Raw genomic sequence first — 17,433 nt, forward strand, 5'->3', positions numbered from 1 at the left:
AAGGGCCACAGTAAAGTCTTTAAGCAATCCAAAGCAATGGCAGGCAAGTGAGCAGCAGCATTAGTGTACCAGCAACAGAATGATTTGCAGTGTTCTCATGAAGAAAATACAGGTGCCCTCTTGCCTTATTAGATTTTCTGTTTAAACACAGAGCTCACCAGCTGCCAGGCCTGCAGGCTGTGCTTGATAACTCCCAGTAACTTGGGAAAGCACCCATCATTTCTCATGGAAACAAACTGGCTGTTCTAGAAGTGAGGGCCTTGGATTCAAGTCCTAAATGTGTGATACTGAGCAGATCCCTGAAGCTCTGAGTTTGAATATAAGGATAATGATGGTCCTTTAAAAAAAAAAAGCAAAAACAAACAAACAAACAAACAAAAACAAAACAAAACCTTCTTTGTAGTTTGAGGATCAGCAGGTATACAATGGGTTTTGTAAGCTAAAATGCCTATCCACTGTGATCTGGGAGAATTCGAGAAGGGACAATGCCTTTCTGTGGACAATCCCTAGTTGCCTTGCTGTTGATCTGTGAACAGACCTGGGAGGTGAGAGACTATCGGAACTCAAGGAGAAGGACCTTGGATGAAGTGCTCTACAGTGGGGAGGGGGATCTTGTAGAGTCCACCTCCAGTGGAGGGACAGGACATCAAGAACTGCAACCGATCCAGAAAAGGATTCATTCTCCTTCTGAATTGTCCTTCTGTCCGTAAGTCTTTCTCCATGCCCAGGGGCACTGCTGTCTGTCTACACAGTGTAGTAGAGGCTCCATGTAAATAACACATTATTTTCAACTGGAAATTTTCAATGCAGAAATATTCTTTTTAAAATTATTTTATTATATTTAGGGGTGTGTGTGTGTGGACTTGCAGGGGGAAGAAGTCTGTTCTTTTCTTCCACCATGTGGGTCCCTGGGATTAAACTCAAGGCATCAAACTTGGCAGCAAGCACCTTTACCCACTGAGCCACTTCACCAGCCCTTTAAAAAGACTGGTAGCTATAGTTCTAGGAAACAGCTTTCTAAACACCATTTAGCCTGTATCTGGCAGCAGAGAGAAGCCAGGCCAGAACCTGGACCTTTTCTACCCCAGTATCCACAATGTTTCAAAAACAAACAAACACAAACAAAACAATAACAACAACAAAAACCCTTTAATTTCAATGATTTCCTCAGCCACTGCTTTTTGGAACCTTCCAGCAAGGTAAGATTCCTCAAAGAACTCACAGGAGAAAAACAATAAAAAAGGAAAATTGTTTATCCTAATGTATCTCTTCCTTTTGATGCTAAGGATTTACCTTGTTAGCTGGGAAAGAGAGAAAGAGAAAGAAAGAAAGAAAGAAAGAAAGAAAGGAAGGAAGAAAGAAAGAAAGAAAGAAAGAAAGAAAGAAAGAAAGAAAGAAAGAGCATGAAAGAGAGAGAAAGAGAGAAAGAAAGATTAAAGAGAGAAAGAAGAAAGAGAAAAAAGAAAAGAACAAAGAAAGAAAAAAGACAAAACAAACAAACAAAACACAGAACTAATCTAAACTGTAGGTCCTCCTATCTATCCTTATAGCTATACGTTAGATTATACACTAGTGAGGCAGAGAAACAATATGTACCTCAGTACTTACCTGTGAAATCGCATACACTGGACTGCCCCTCAGAATAAAAGCTTTCTCTGCTCCTTGTCTGCTCTTTTTCCCATGGTCCTCCTTTAGTTCTTAAAAGCAATTTGAAAAAAGTCAAATAAGGTCCAGGGAACTGAGAGTCAAGGAAGTTCAGGTGAGAGTACAGGTCTCCGAACTAGCTCAGTGCTGTTCATGTTGAGTGGAACTGTAAGATTTCTTTCAACGTAGGGCACAACGTTCAGGGCACAATTGAGACTGTAGCAGTCTTTCTGTAATCTACAGTTCATAAGATCTCTTGAAACCATCTTTCCCATTGTCATAATCCAAAGCATTGGTTTCTCTTTAATGTTGCTAGCATCTTCAGAAACATCTCCTTTCTTAGATGCATCTGTGCACAGGATTTTCTAATCAAGCTACAAGTCTTTTCAAGTTTATCTGCTCTGCTCTTTTTTTTTTTTTTTTTTAAAGATTTATTTATTTATTATATGTAAGTACACTGTAGCTGTCTTCAGACACTCCAGAAGAGGGCATCAGATCTTGTTACGGATGGTTGTGAGCCACCATGTGGTTGCTGGGATTTGAACTCCGGACCTTCGGAAGAGCAGTCGGGTGCTCTTACCCACTGAGCCATCTCACCAGCCCTGCTCTGCTCTTTTGATCCAAAATGTCATTTAAAATGTTGCAAAAATATCTAGTAATATCCACAACACAGCCTGAATATTGGTTACTGTGGTATCTCATGTCTAATCTATCAAATCTAAATTCAGTCTCATGTAGAATATTGTGGCAAAAACAAAGTATAAACAAGCTCTGACCTACATTTTAATAATGTGATCTCTAGCTTAATTTCCAATCGCGTTCTCATCCCAATATGAACCCTCATGAGCCTGACTTTCTCTGTCTGTATTTCTAGGTGCAACTCTACTTTTCTAAGATTCTACCAAAAGTTTCCCATCAAGGTGTTGCTTCCAGTATTCTGGTCTTTTTCTACTTAAGCCTCGAGTTCTTCCTACAAACCACTTACTAAGCACTTATGAACCACATGATCAGGTCTGTCACTACAACCATTGCTCTCTCTGATACCAATGTTATGTTCTGGTTGCTTCTGGATAGCCATGACCAAAATGCCTGAGAACATGACTTGAAGAAAGAGCAACTTGTGAAGAGCTCATAGGCTGAAGCCCAGTGTGTGTTTTAAGTTAAGTTTCTTATAAGAGTGGGGGATTAAAAAAGTAAAAGAGGAAGACTTGACCCCCATACCATTAGTCAGAGCAGCAAGGCAGCAGGAGTGAATGGTTGAGGAGACTCTTTACTGCAAGGTAGACAGGAAGCAGACAGCTGGGGAGGTTCAGACCTGGTTTATCCCTCAAGGATATGGTTTCATACCTAGCCCAGTGTTGTTCTTTATCCAACTAATCCTCACCTCTTAAATGCTTCTAAACATCCTGAAATAGCACACACAGCTGAAGACCAAGCACTCAGTACATGGGGGTAATGGAAGAAATTTCATGATTAAACCACAGTAACACTTTCCTTTTAAGTCATATGTGAGAACTCCTTATCACCGTGTTAAGTCACTACCACATTAGCCAGTAGATCCATCACGAAGTGCGAGTGTGAAAGTGTCTTTGTTCAGTGTGCTTTGCTTCAAAGTGAAAACTGGGTGACTTCCCTAGGTTTTAGAACTTGACTCTGAACATGCTCACCTGGTGGTAGTGGTCCCAAAGCAGTCCTTGAACTGCACAGTTGTACATGTTGTGTGGTAGACAGAGCACTTCTCCACCCAAGATCTTAGAAAGTTAATCCACAGGCTGCATCTCATCCACATAGGTGTGTACCTAGAGCCTCTGGCAGTGTGTAGAGGGTTGGTACAGGATTGGTACTAGAAAAAAGACTCAGTCAATGGAGAGAGAGAGAAGAGAATATGTTCACCAATAAATCAACAGGGAGGTTAAGGGTCACAGTGTACAGGGGCAGCAGATCACAGTTACAGGACCCTCCTTTGCTATATAAAGGGATACAAGGACAGAAACCAAGGTACAGAGAAAATTCTGGCCCTCTTGAGATGAAACATCAGGAAATTTCCCATCATGTTCATCTTGGAGCTTGATGTAATGGTTCATCCACAGCTTAAGGGAAAGAAGGTTTTAGGCTTTGGGGCTATAAGCACTAGCATCATATCGGCAGCTAGAGAGATGGGGCCACCATCCACATGTTCTTGCTGCAGGACGCATGTGGAAGGATGAGGGAAAATGCTAGTCCTTTCTACCAACTGACTTTCAGCCTTCTGTGAGTGAGAGGAAGGGGACCCAGGGCGCAGACGTAGACAGGCACCCGAAGGAAGCAGTGCTACACTCTGCAGCTACAAGCTGGCTCTGAATACCCAGAATGAACATAAATCTCGCATAAAATGAAACTAGAAGTCATGTGACTCTGCCCAGTTCCACTGCTCTGAAAAGCAGCAAGTGTCAGAGCATATCCAACCCTCTTCCACATCACTAACTTCTGCCCCAGAGTGAAGCTTTTTGCTCCATTGTCAAGTGATAGGGGCTTCTTTTGTTCAAAAGAAATCACATATAGAAGTGTAACGTGTGGAGTATACAAAAGCCAAGGTACCAAGTTGGAGAAATGGGAGCAGTCCCCAGTCTGCCCTCCATTCCATCCCCTCCATACATACTTCATTTGGTGGCCTTTGAGGGAATCCTTAGCACTCTTCAGAGGGGACCGGAAAACACCACGTTGGGTAATTAGACAGCTCTGTTCTTTCCTTCACTGCCTCCAACCTGAGCATCCTCCATTCACACTCAGCCCCAAGCCTCCCATGTGGAGTGGGATGCAGGTTTTCATTGTGTGGGTAATGTATGGGTTTTAATATACAAGTTTGCAATCTTTGTCTTCGATCTACCACGTGCATTTCTGAATAGGAACAACATCCCTAGTGACTCCTCACTCCGAGTAGCAGCCAAATCTGCAGCCAGCCTCCTGTAGTGCAGCGCAAAAAGCCGGCAATAAAAAAACTAACTAGCAAATCAACAGGGTGTAGTTGTTGAACGCGTGCACATTCATAATTTGTAACCGTGTAGCTATAAATCCCCTCCTAGTGCTATGCTTGAACAACCTGAAACAGGATGCTTTTAGTTTTCCTGCATTTAGATATTTGGTGAAGAAGCAATATATGTTTGCCAAAAGTAAAAATATTTATAGCTTTTATTACCTTAAGGAATTACCTCAATGACAGGAAGAGCAAAGAGCCAATACCAGATTTCACCAAACACTAAAATGAAGTGGCTACCACTCCTAGATTATTTTAAAGGAAAGGTAGTATGCTTCATCTGCCTAAGAGGTTTTAGGACGTAAGCCCTTTCAGTAAACCCTCAACAGCAGGACTAGCTGCATGAACCAGTGGATGCGGTAATACCCAACCGGGTGTTCCTCAACTTCAGTGCAAAGCACACAGGGATTAACGAAGGAGAGAATATTCTGGGTCTTTTAACTTAGTACATGCCGGACTAAGGGTTACCTGTCAGATCAAGGAGACAAGGACCTTGGCCACAGAGTCTCTCTCTAGTCTGCCAACTGGACAGATATCAGTCAAAAAATAATAATTCATGGTATCAAAACCACAATTGTGCTTGCCTCACAGAGGTCCTGAGAGCTCATAAAAGAAGGATCTGGCCCTATCTGTGGAAGAGGGATAATGAAGAAAACCTTGCTCAAAGAAATAATATTCTAGTGGGGAGCTCAAGAGTGCACCAGGTAATGGAGGAGTAATGAACTGAGGCAAGGCAAGAGCAGCCCCAGGTGGTGGAGAGAGGAAGTAATGAGGCCCTCTGAAAGAGGGGGCTTCAGGGAGGAGGCCAAGGTGAACCGGCATGACCAAGCACAGAAAACAGTTGGGGTGAGGCAGTCTGCGGAGTGTTCTTGCATGTATGTATGTATACCACATGTGTGTACAATGCCCTTAGAGGTCAGAAGATGATGTCAGATCCTCTGAGAACTGCAGTTATAGAGGTTGTGAACCATCATGTGGTTTCTGGGAACAGAATCCCAGTCTTCCGCAAGATTAACAGTGCTCCTAACAACTGAGTGTCTCTCTAGCCCCCATGTGAATCCTTTCAAGGCCCTTAATGTGCATTTGCCTTTATCTTTCTTTTACTGAAGAGGAAAGAAAGAAACAAAGATAGAAATGGCATCTCCAAGACTAAGAACTACCTATTAATAAACTCAGACCACCAGCCTCTTGACTCTGGTCGCAGCTCTGCTCTATGGTATTGAGACGACAGATAAAGGTGCAGCCATACACAGCAATAAATGAAACTTTCCATACTGTATTGATTTTTGATTTCTCCTGATACCCATCACACATTGGTAAGGTCCATGAGCAATCCTCAGTCATGCTAGCTGCCCTGGAACCATGTGGCACTATAATCTCTCAGACAATGGTGTCTAAGAACAGTTCCTAGGGGTGTTACATTCACAGATTGCTTAGGTAGTAGGAAGGAAAAGAAGCTAGCGTTTTTCTCTCAGAGAAGACAACCAGCCCTGGGAGAGTCACTATCCTGCTTCTCCCATTCATTGGCTAACAGCCCTGGGAGAGTCACTATCCTGCTTCTCCCACTCATTGGCTAACAGCCCTGGGAGAGTCACTATCCTGCTTCTCCCATTCATTGACTAATAAGAGTCATTTCTGGTCCACCATACCCACAATGCAATGACAGTGCACATCTCCTACACAGCTGTTTGTTCAACTATTGTTTTGGAAGTATAGTTATTGCAAACAGTTCTCAAAGAACATTTAAAAAGCTTGAAAAATAATTTTAAATAAGAAATAGGCATTTGTAGTCCTTATAACCAGTCTTTATTCTGACATTCTTTTTTTGCTTTTAACATTTATTTATTTATTCATTCATTCATTCATTCATTCATTCATTCATTCAATGTATATGAGTACACTATAGCTGTCTTCAGACACACCAGAAGAGAGCATCAGATCCCATTACAGATGGTTGTGGAGCCACCATGCGATTGCTGGGAAATTAACTCAGAACCTCTGGAAGAACAGTTAGTGCGCTTAATCGCTGAGCCATCTCTCCAGCCCCTATTCTGACTTATATGTTAGCTCACTTGTGTTTATTCTTTTATCACTTAAGTATTTATGGATTATTTCCAAATCACAGATTATTTAGAGGTGAAATATGACACAGCACCAGCCTTCTCTGAGCTCATCTTGGTGGGGGCCATCATGAACATGCTGATGACAAACCATGTCTGCCTCTAAATAAATGCCAGGTCTGGAGAAAAAATGGAGTTAAGTGCTTGCAGGGAGATTTCCACAAGGGAGGTGAGGAGTGAGCTTAGCTTGAATAATTCCATTGAATGGGGACTGGAGAAGAAATGATTCTTTCAGACTGAGGACATCTGGGTAGAAGCAAGAGGCCGAGGGATGCCTCTGCAGCCTTGGGTGACACGCCCTTCGAGGCTGGACCTTAAAGTCTGTAATTCGTGGTCTGTCCACATTGATTTAACTTCAGGCTTCTCACTGCTAAGACTTAACCTTTGGCATCTGGACCTTTTTGGAGTCTTGCTTAATTTCCAGAAAGAAAAAAAAATTTAAATGGTCCATATAAACTTTGCTAGGCTACTACAAAGAATACCTGCAAAACCCCGGGTAAGCAGCATCCAGGAGTCCTGAAACACGGAATCAGAGCTTGTCGGTAAGGCCATGTTCTTTGTCTCATTGGTTGAAGGTTGCCTGTGACATGGGCTCTCCAGGGAAATGGCTGCCAGACAGGCATGGGTGGGAATCTGGTATGAGATGGTTCAGACTGGGTAGATTCCTTTGTTCCTCATCAAACACGTTGCCATGGCAATAAAGCCAAATTCCACAAAAAGAAACTCCCAATCGGTCATCATAAGCCTGAATAGAGTGGGTGCTTAAAAATGACCCGGGAAGAGAAAAAAACAAAACAAAACATAAAAACCAATGTTTTGTGTTTTTACCATGCCAAACACTGCATTTTAACATTTTAAATTTAACAGTCGCTTCAGAAATACCCTTAGCCTTGCCCTACAAGCACCAAAAAGGAAAGGATGAAACCTGAGAGATTCCCATGTGGAATGGTGACTGGAGACTTGTTCCACACTGAAAGCTCAATGCACTTAGGAAGACAGGATGCAGTCTGCAAAGGGTGCTTGTGATAAAGGGTCATAGGAGATCTTTCCCCTCTAATCTGAGATCCAAGGCTACACGGGAGAAGGTTTTGTTCTGATTGAGTCTATTCAAGGATGTAAAGTATTCAAAAATGTCCTCGGGACTTGTCATAAAAAAAAGATGAAAATGCAATTTGATAAGACAAATGTGTATCTGGAAAGGAGTTGTATGCTGGGACTTTATAGTGAGACCATTAAGACATAAAGAACAACTCCTCCACCCTAAAAGTCAGGGAGCTGGAGAGAGGGCTCAGCTGCTCTTGAAGAGACCAGGGTTCAGTTTCCAGCACCCACACTAAACAGCCCACAACCAACTGCAACTCCAGCAGATGAGGGTAGGCACCCGCTGTATCCAATGCACAAAACCCCAAAGGGACACATAATTAAAAATAATGAAAAAACAAAACAAAACAAAAAACAACCCCTAACTCTTTCTACTGTGGAGCAAATTACTAAGTGTCTCTTTGTTCCAGTGTCCTCCTACAAAGAAATTGTTTGGTATTGGGTGACCTGAGGGCACTTGGTGAATGTGACAGGCCATGACAATGAGTCTTTTTGCACTATGAGAAGGTGATGACTCTATGTGATCTATGTTTCAGAATCTCAAGGCAGGTGGGTTGGGCAGGCTGTGTGTAAGCCTGACGGACACAGGTGAGGATATCGAGAAAATAAGAGTAAGCCATCAGGAGCCTGCAGGACCTGGGTCTATAGGAAAGCAGAGCCGAAGGACAATAGGACAAATGTGTATTCTTTCATGAGCCCCAAACTGCTAAAGAAACGTCTTCCAGACCATAAGGAAGGCACTGGATAGGAAAAAGACTTGCAGCTCTCAGCCAGCGGACAATGCATGAAAATAAATCCTTCTCTCTGCCTGTGCCCTGTCTCTGTGTTTGTATGCCGGGGGGATGTGTGAGTGTGTGTACTAATGGTTCTGTTTCCCGGGGGGACACTAACTACACATTGACGAGACTTAAGAGTTTTTCATCCCCACAACTTCTGTTTGTTCTGTTTCATGTTTGACAGTTAACATGGCTAAAATCAATAAAAAACCCTTGGGGATTCACAGGCAGATGTTCTTGGATCTATCCTCAGGAAAAAAAAAATAAGGAGGGGCTTGACAAAGCCCTGAGGCTCCTCAGCTCAGTGAGGGATAGCTGCTAAGTTAGAGGAATATAGAAAAGATCCATCCATCACTAGCGTGGAGTTGGAAGTGCTCTATTGTCTTGGGCAGAATCTTGAGATCTGACTTTAGAGTTTTCAATGGTAAAGGTAACTTAGTCCATAAGGTTGTGTCAAGATAAGAAAACTAGTAGGCATCCCAGCAGTACTCACTTTCTTTTGTTCTTGGATTGGGGTGAGTGGTTCTGTCCCAGAGGACACATACATATTTATGAGATAAACTGACTTATGATGTCTAATTTGTTAGCTCTCAAATGCATGGAGATTGAGTGTCTCCTTGTTCTCGCCTAATGGCTCCTTTCCAATTACCTGCATCACATCTGAGCCCCATGACCAAAGCAGTAGCTTTGGGCAAAGAGCCACTCATTGATTAGGGATTTACAGAACATACTGTACAGTTAGTCAATTCTAGGTGCAAGGGCAGTGAGACAGTACAAAGGAGGTGATGGAGATAAATCAAAGATCACGTCTGCATTCAGTGTCTTTTTGATGCTCTTTATTGAGAGAGAACGACCATTACGGTTCATGTTAGACAGATAAGATGAAGGCACAGAGAATCTAAGTAACTTGCCCGTGTTTGCTGAGGAAAGAGGCAGTTATTCTATAATTGGATCCTAGGGTTTTGCTTTCGAATCCTCACGCATTACCATTTATAGTCCCACCTTTCTGAAATATAGTAGTAGTCTACTGTGGGTCCTCATTTCCTTAAAACAAAACAAAACCATTCAAATCCTAGCTGTTTAAATGTGTCTTTAACACAGGGCTGGTGAGATGGCTCAGTGGGTAAGAGCACTTGACTGTTCTTCCGAAGATCCTGAGTTCAAATCCCAGCAACCACATGGTGGCTCACAACCATCTGTAACGATATTTGACTCCCTCTTCTGGAGTGTCTGAAGACAGCTACAGTGTACTTACATATAATAAATAGATAGATAGATAGATAGATAGATAGATAGATAGATAGATAGATAGATCGATCTTAGAAAAATGTGTCTTTAATGCATAAAAATGTTTTTGGTATTATAGAAACAAAAGAAACACCCCATCACTGGAAATTAGTGCACAGCTAATTTCAGAGGCATTTATCATACAGCTCTTCCCTGTGTGACTGTTGAGAAACTCATGGTGGGACTTTGAACGAGACCCAGCCTCTCCCTGCCTCTAACAGCTTTCCCTCATAAACAACAGAGACAAGTTTTCAAATAATTAGTCACAGAAATTATGCCAAAATGATCTTGAAGGTTAGTTTAAGGACATCCCTCTTGGGTCACAAAAGGGACCCAGGACCCTTCTGAGGTCAACCCAGCAGTTCAGTGAGAGGCTCATGGCTCCTGCTTAAAGCACACTCCACTTGTCCCCACTGTTGTCCTTTCAGTGTAAGTCAATGTTCAAGGATGACCCACCAGCAGCAAGAACACAGCTCCACATCATCTACACAGCTTGGGGATCCTCTCAGAGCCTCAGAGGCGTCTTCTACTCGGTCACAACAGAGGTTCAGGACCAGTCAGAGGGAAGCAAAGTTAGGGAATTTACTGACTAGGATGATGCACAGAGGGACTTGAGAGGCAGCCATAGACCAGCCCACGCCTGGGGCAGAGCAGGAGTTGTGCAGGTGATTGTGGGCATGTGGAGTTTCTTCATTTAAGGGAGATGATCTATAACAAAGGGTGAGGCAGGAAAATGTGTTGGTCTACACATTTCCTTGGAACCAGGTTTCCCTTTAAATAAAATAACTAAAAGGTGTGACTGAGGCAAAAAACATAGGTTAAAATGTAAAGATTAATTTGATTTTGTTGTGCAGGTCACGCAGTGGTTAAAAAACATGCCCTTATCAAGAGCATTATTCACTGGCTGTCATGGTAGCCTTGTCTGTGGTGTTTTCAGGAAGAAAGTATAATTTCTGTGTACACATTTCATTTAGGGCAGTTTCTAGCCAGCTATGTCAAAAGTATTGATTCAGCAAGAGACTTAAAATAGGTGTGGTGGGTGAAGGGCCGCTTCCCTTCCTATACTCCATTGATCTTTCAAGCTTGCCTCAGTAGCAAGGAGCCATGAGGTACCACACATATTTTATAATTCTAAAGAAGGAAACACTGCCGTGGTTTCTAGGACATACCCATTAGAATCCATCTGAATGCCTTTTTCTTGAAGTTTCCCACTTTTAACAAGCATAGAATTCCTTCTAATGACCCAATTCTCAAGGAGTAAGGCCTTGTGGATATACAGCTCATTAAAAAATAACTGTAGTAAGCAAAGAAGAAGAAGAAGAAGAAGAAGAAGAAGAAGAAGAAGAAGAAGAAGAAGAAGAAGAAGAAGAAGAAGAAGAAGAAGAAGAAGAAGANAAGAAGAAGAAGAAGAAGAAGAAGAAGAAGAAGAAGAAGAAGAAGAAGAAGAAGAAGAAGAAGAAGAAGAAGAAGAAGAGAACTTATTTGCTCTTTCCACATGTGCATACATACCTCATAATTCTTTCAGATGGTTGATAAGTGTTTAAGTCAGGACATACAAAACTTAGGTTGTTTTGAGCAAACTACCTTCAAAACAGAAATGTGAGTTCCTTTTGGCTTGGAAATCGAAGACAAGGAAAATATTTAGGGGCTTCCGAAGGAGGGAGCCTTGCTCCTCAAGTGAAGGATCCCCAAACAGCACCTTTGCTCTCAGAGATACACTGGAAATACAGAATCCTCTGCCTCAGCAATTCCTTGTCCTAAGAGCCCTGCGGTGACTTGCAATTCCTACACACCTATCCTAGTTAGAGTTACAATTGCTGCAAGGAAACATGATGCCCCAAAGCAAGACTGGGAGGAAAGGGTTTATTTAGCTTACACTTCCACATCACAGCCCATCATTGAAATAAATCAGGACAGGAACTCAACCAGAGAAGGAACCTGGAGGCAAAATCTGGAGGCCATAGGAAGGTGCTGCTTGCTGCTTTGCTCCCCTTGTCTTGCCCAGCCTACTTTCTTATAGAACCCAGGACCTTTCTTATGGAGTCCAGGGGTGGCATCACCCACAATGGTCTCAGACTCTCCCACATTAATCACTAATTAAGAAAATGTATAGGCTTTCCTATAGCCCAATCTTATAAGGCATTTTCTCAGTTAGGGTTCTAATCTTTCAAAGGACTCTAGCTTTAGTCAGCTTGACACAAAACTAACCATCACAACACCTAACACCTCACTGTGGTGTGTAGGGCAATGAATGAAAGTCTCCCAAGTCCTCTATTTGCCACAGGGTATACGCTGGCGTCGGGAGGGAGGCCAGAGACCGCCTATCATTTGCAATCTGGATGCTCAGTATAATTGGGAACTCTCAACCAGTTTCCTTTACCTGCCAAAGAGAATAATGGCTGTTGCCATGTATTCGGAGTGTTGGTAAGTGGGAAGAGAGGCTATGCTCACAGTGTGGAATGCTTGCCTCCGAGTATAGGTGTTCAATTTTCTCTTCTTCCCTAGGTCCATGCTACAGAGAAGGTAATTTGTTTTATTTTATTCTGTATCTTTGATGGGTCATAATGGCCCGAGAAATGACACTGCACATACAGTCATCAAAGATGAACATAGACAACAAAGCCAAGCAAACTCCGTTTCTTCCAGGCCTTATACAGAGTGGTGTTTAGCAACCACTGTGTGGGGGTGGGTACCTTCAGGGTTAACCCTTCTATTAATGCATTCACCAAGTAGTCTTTTCTTTACGTCTGGCTGAAATCATACGATACAAGTTCATCATGCCTACATGTGCCCATGTCCACCATTTGAACCACTGAACTTGTCCTCCACAACTTTGAGCTAAGCATGCCCAAAATGTATCTGCCATTTTTCCTTTTAACTAGGATCTTAAACTGAGCGTGCTCAGGACTCCACTTCTTCACTGCGCAGGCTCAGGACTCTACTCCTTCACTGCGCATGCTCACGGTGCTTAACCCTAAAGTGATTTATATAAACATGTGTATCTACCTGGGCAGAGTTCCCATTCCCGCTTTGGAGATGACTCGTCTGTCCCCGCTCTTCTTACCCACGACAGTAAAAAGCATCCTCCATCTTTGGTCTCTGTCGTGCAAAAACTATTTGATTCTACCATTCCCTTGCACTGTTTCTAGGCTTGGTCTTGGAGGTTTCTTTGTCATTACGATAGCAAACAACAAAGGTCCATGGATAAAGAACTGGTTGTGGATTTGATTTTTCAGTTCTTTTTGAAAATCTTTGAGATACAACCCTGCCTGTCAGAAGAAGACACATAATTCTTTATCACCGTGGATTCTACAAGAACACCTTATTTCACTCCTACTGGGTTATCACATACATTCCTAGGACAGTGCCTGGAGAATGAAAGGGTTAAAGACTCATTTGAACACTTCTATGGGACACCCCAAGCCAGCCTCCACTCTATAATGACCTTTGTCAAAAACATAGCTTTTCTTCCGACACAGCAGTGCCACCTGCTGGATATATTGTCTCATTACACTTCTAACTTCTTGCTAGTGCCTTTGATTAATATTTGATAAACTGATTCGTAATTTGTAATTTCAGAGTACTGCAATCCTCAGGCAATGTTAAGGTTTATTTTGCTTTTTATAATTTCCAGAGTGGGGGTGGGGGTGTTAAGAGAGATATCTTGGGTGAGATTCTGAATTATGAGAATTGCTATGGGCAAGAAGTTTTGTAATATAAAACTGGAGTGTGGTCAAATGAATTGGCACTGAGGTTAGGGACAGACCAATTGGGGCTTTAGGCATTTTAAAAACTGGCCACTTAATGCAGTCAATGTTCTATCACAAACTCAATGATCATTAGGACAACTCTCCCAATTTTAACCATAGCTGTGGGGAAAATAAATGAAACCAGCACCATTAACCTAGTTTAATGTCTTTTTGCTCATATTCAGTAGAATTGTTCCATTTGAAAACTAGAATCAGGAATTCAGCTTTTCAGTAGTTTGAGCTGACCTCTCAAACTAATAGAATTTCCAGACTCCACTTGGGAAGCCTCAGTTCACTCCTGAGTCACTGGGAAAAAAATGAGCCTGAACTGAAATTAAAGCTATTTCTCTGAAACAACTGTTCAGAGTATTATGATTTCAATCATCACTTAACAGGACATAGTGAATGGAAGATTTCAGCCTTGCTGAAGGATGTCACCTGAGAAAATGAGGTCATAGAAAGCCTGATAATCTCAGAAAATGAGCGGTAGAAACTTGTCTCCTCCCTTATTGGGCTGGACTCTTCCTCCTTGTGTCTCTGTAGTATGTCCTGGCCTCTGTCATCACCCCTGCTGGGTACCTGGAGTGACTGTCAGTATTAGAGGGTTTCTAGTCACACCTCCTCTCAGCCATTCAGCCAAGAAAGCCAACAGGAAACCAGAGAGAGGAGTGTGAGGATGATGGAGGGAGGCAGGCTGGATATGCGGGGGGGGGGGTCCCCCCCAAAAGCAAGCACTGGTTGAAAGCACCTGAGGCCACGGGTGATGTTTCTGGGGAACTCATTTCTACAGCATAAAACACCCTGAAAAGAGACCACAGAAAGTGATGGTGCACCCCTGTAATTATAGAACTAAGTAGGCAAGAGAAGGATCAGATGTTTGAGGGAATGCTAGGGAATTTACTAAAACAACAACAACAACAACAACAACAACAGATGTCACATCGAGGGAAATGCAGCAGTACCTCCAGTTGCTTATGACAGTGTCAAGATGGCAAGGAAGAACGAAAGCTTCAGCTTAGGAAGATCCCAGGCGCCAGTCTGCATCCATGATTCTTGCTCACCAGTGAGAGACGTCTTACTTCTGGAAGTGGTAGGGACATAGTGGACGGATGTCCAAGTCCTGGTCTATGGAGATCTCACAGCGAGTACTGGAACAGTGTCTGTTTTGTTTTGTTTTGTTTTGTTTTCTGTTTTTTGCTTTTTGGTCTCATTCATATATATATACATTTGTTTACATTTCAATTGTTTTTCCATTCTCAGGTCTCCCCTTTGGAAATCCCCTATCCCCTCCCCTTCCCCCTGCCTCTATGAGAGTGTTCCCCCACCCACCCACCCACCCACTCCTGTCTTAATGACCTGGCATTCCCCTACACTGGGACATCAAATACCCTCAGGCCCAAAGGCCACTCCTCCCACTGAAGTCCAACAAGGCCATCTTCTGCCACATATGTGGCCAGAGCCATGGGTCCTTCCATGTGTACTCTTTGGTTGGTGGTCTAGTCCCTGGGAGCTCCAGATCTGGCTGGTTGACACTGTTGCTCCCCCATGGGACTGCAAACCCCTCAGCTCCTTCAGTCCCTTCTCCAGCTCCTCAATCAGGGACCCTGCACTCAGTCCAATGGTTGACTCCGAGCATAGGATCCCATTTTAAATAACAGCATAGTCAAGTGATGGTGGGAATCCTCCAAACCAAGGAATTATTGTCATCCTAGCTTTGCAAATTGTCCCAGAAGTTACCAAGTAAAAAGGCATGCTATTGGGAGCCCTCATTTAAAAGTTAGGGAACATTCCTAGACACGTTTATTTCTCCAGCTAAATCTTGTACTATGTAACTATCTAGGAAGTATATAAAGTACAGCAGCTAAAGCAATGTTGCTAGATGGGGCTTGTCAAGTATATAAATAATCATTTCATGTTACCTTCCCAGAGTGCATAAAGATTTAAAAGAGCTAGAACTCAAGGAGTTCTCTAGAACAAAACTCCTGTTTTAGATTCTTCACATCCTTAATAACTTTAGACACATTGCTTATACCAGTGTATTAAGAAAGGGCTTGCAAATTCTCTTCAAACAAGAGAAAGTGTCTCTTAACTTCTTACATGCAAAGATTTACGCACCTGTCAATAGTTGTAATCTTGTGTTAGGTCTTGGGTTTCTTCTTTGTTTTATCTTCTGTCAGGACTAGTATAGTCCATAATCAATATTTGTATCTCACACTAGTTTCCTTTCAATCTATTTAACCTCTGGGTTTCTTCTTGAAATTATGCCTGTATATTTTGCTACATTTTCAATATAAAACTATAAGAATCCTTTGTCAAACAGTATTAAGAGACTAACCCAAGAATTTCACCCCTGGGAGCAAACTACATAAGGATGACTCTAGGGTTATATATGGATGCAGTTTTCCTGCACTTGCTCTTTGGGGGACAGAATCAGATTATTTTTCTTTGGACCTTTGTTTTTTCTTTTTTAAAAGATAATTTTGTAATTATATTTGTTAGCATTTTGTCTCAGCTCTGCCCCACAGTTTCCAGGCAACTGCCCAGTATGCCTGACTCACTATAAAAGGGGGTGCTTGCCACCTCCACTCTCCTTGCTCTTGCCTTCTTGCTTCTGCTCTGTCTCTCTCCCCATCCCCCCCTGCCCAGCATGCAGCCTCTACTTCTCTCTCTGCTTTTCTCTGTCTCTACTACCCTCTTAACTCCCCTCCCCATGCCCTGAATAAACTCTTCTATACTCTACCATCCTGGGGCTGGTCCCTTGGGGGAAGGGATGCCTGAGCATGGGCCCACAGAGGCAACCCCTTCCCCCATACCTGACTACACATCCACCAAAACATATCCCCCCTCTCTCTATCTTTTTATAAACACAACAATATTTATATACAGAAAACTCAGCACTGTACATTTAACCCTTTTTAGTGGCAAGTTCTTCGGCCTTTGCTTTTTCTGGCTTGGCAATGTGAATCACAGATTTAGGACTCAGGGTGTTGTCTTGCCAGTAACAATGAATCTTATCATATCTGTCATTGTAATTGGTCTTGATTGCTTCCACCAGCCTATCCAGAGCACTTTTGTCTTCCCAGTCAACCCTTGTGAAGGCAACAGTGGTAAATATGTTCTATGGGCCAGCTGTCCCAGCCTGGCCTTCTGATGATGCAGTAGGGGGCCCCCATCTTATGATGCAGGCAGACATTAATGTGGTTTACATTGTAGCCGATCACCACCAGCTGAGCCTTCTTGTTTCCTACCAAGGTAGTGACTGTATTGAGCTCTGCTGGAAGAACAGGTGGTCTCTGAGTTGTAAACTTTGGTACAAGCTTTCTTCTCAGCAAGGGTCAGCAGCCTTGTTTCTTCTGCTTTGAGTCTGGCCTGTCCTTGTGGGCAAACTTAAGCATCTAGGTATCTTTTTGCTGGTCTATGACCTAGGGAATCTGGTTAATGGTGGAAGGTTCTTTGAGCCACTTATAGAGGAAAGCCCCTTTGCTGCTTTAGCCTGATATAGCAGGGCCATTTGAAGAGTTAAGAGAGTTTTCTTTGGGACTGGATGTCTTACCCAATGCAAAAGTTCTTTTCTTTCTTTCTTTCTTTCTTTCTTTCTTTCTTTCTTTCTTTCTTTCTTTCTTTCTTTCTTTCTTTCTTTCTTTCTTTCTTTCAATGTTTTATTAGATATTTTCTTCCTTTACATTTCAAATGCTATCCCAAAAGTTGCCTATACCCTTCCCCCACCCTGCTCCCCTACCCAC

This window comes from Mus pahari, chromosome 2 (assembly GCF_900095145.1).
Source record: "Mus pahari chromosome 2, PAHARI_EIJ_v1.1, whole genome shotgun sequence".
NCBI classification, from domain to species: Eukaryota; Metazoa; Chordata; class Mammalia; order Rodentia; family Muridae; genus Mus; species Mus pahari.